Source organism: Morone saxatilis, unplaced genomic scaffold (assembly GCF_004916995.1).
Source record: "Morone saxatilis isolate NCDOM2014 unplaced genomic scaffold, NCSU_SB_2.0 Contig24, whole genome shotgun sequence".
NCBI classification, from domain to species: Eukaryota; Metazoa; Chordata; class Actinopteri; family Moronidae; genus Morone; species Morone saxatilis.
In genome coordinates, this window is record NW_023339807.1 from 21794979 (window position 1) to 21797006 (window position 2028).

Sequence of the window (2028 nt, forward strand, 5' to 3'; positions counted from 1 at the left end):
TTATTTTTCCTATCGACAGTACTCGGGGACTTCTAGTGATCAAGACTAGGGTAAAAATCTGCCGAAGTTCCCCTTTAATGGTTGTTATTACGCCGTGGCTGAACATTGCAGTGACGTGTTGTGTCTTCGCTTCTGTGGATCTGAAAAGGTCGATCTACCACACAGAGGAGGGAATCATGACCTATTGTTAAACAGATGTGAGGCACCCCTTTTGATTTTTACCCCACAGACCGTGTTTCCAAAGGGTCTGAACAACAAGCTTCATCAGATGGTAATAAAATATTCTGTGCAATGATTTAATTGTAGTTTTCCCACTGGATGTGAATGACTTCTCCTTTTCTTCCCTTACAGACTTGTTTAAGTTAACAGTTATTTAAATATCCAACCAAGTTTGGACGTTATTGATTTTTGTCTGTTCATATAATGTAGGACTCACTTTGTACAGCACTGCTAGTTACACTTGTTTACATTGCACTGTTTATGTATCTGATTAAATATATACTGTGTGATTCTTCAAGTGCATCTTCTACCTCTGTCCCTTTTAACGTTTGTCTCAGAGACACGTTTTATAAAAAAATACATGCACCAGTGACATTTCTGATATTATCACGTCTGTGAATAATCATGCATATAAATGATTATTAAATACAAATGTATTAACATATCTCAACATGTGCTGTTTACAGAATTTTAACAAATACTATTTTACGTAGGTAGAAGCAGTAACACTACAATGTAAAAATAAAAAGTTTTATTTCAGTAAAGTACAAATGTATAATTAAGTATACTTCTCAAAATGTGTTTAAAGTATCAAAAGCTCAAGTACTCACTATGGAGGCTGAATATTGGAGTTTTATTTTAATATATAATATCTCTGGATTATTATTACTCATGCATTAATATCTAAGCAGCATTTTAATGTTGCAGCAGGTTGAGGCGGAGCTCAAACAAATTATATTAATAAGCTCATAATCTATTTTTTATATTATCTATAAAGTAGCTAGTATAGCTGTCAGATAAATGTAGTGCAGTACAATATTTCTCTTTGAAATGTAGAAGAGTAAAACTTAAAGAAAGTACAAGCAGCACAAAATGTACATGCAAAATTGTACTTAAGTGCAGTATTTAATTGTACTTTGTTACCTTCCACCACAGGCTTGTATGTAAATTTTGATGTATGTTTCTAATAATTATATTTTATTTGATTATATTTTTGGTGTAATAAAATTGGTCCGTGTGAATCCGTCTCTCCAACTTCTCTGAAGCCAACTTGATTAAAATCTTTAAATACAAATGTGATAAGTGTGTGTATAAAAATATAAAGTCAGGTGGAGAGCATCCAAGAACTTTTACCATTCAGTTTCCCCTTTTTCTACTTCTTTCTTCTTTTATGTCAGTGGTTCTCTCTCAGACAACCCTTCTCCTCACAAAGTGCCAATGTGCTCTGTGGTTTCATCCTGTTTTCCACCTGAGAATGCTGAGGTGCTTTATCAGATCAATTAGAATGATATGCTAAGAAGCTTCTTTCATCAACATGCGAAAACACAAATCAGTCTGACCTAATTATAACACAAAAGCTTGTTTCTAACAGATGGCATTAAGGCATAAAACATACTGCTATGCTTGCTTTATTAAGGCCCCAGCATGCTGTAAGATCTTCTTGCAAAAACAATAATAAAACAGGTTGAACAACATAAGGAAAGCTCAGACAGGTAGAAAAAGAAGACAAACAGTAAGTAACACAGAGGTTAAGCAAAGTAAATTTGTACATGAGTGCAGCTCAAACTATTTTCATCGCACCTGATTTGCCTTTAAGATTCATCCTGAAAAGAGGCACTGAGAGACTCACTGTGTGTGTGTGTGTGGGCATGCTCCCTCTCATAAGTGGGCGTCACACTGGCAGGAGCCTCAAGAGAACTTGACTGAGTGCCATCCGGTGACACCCGCCCCGGCTCTCCTTTTTGTCTGCCTTTCCAGCTTTTTTTTCCTGCTTATTGTCATCAGAGTCCTCTTTTTGGCTCTGCCATC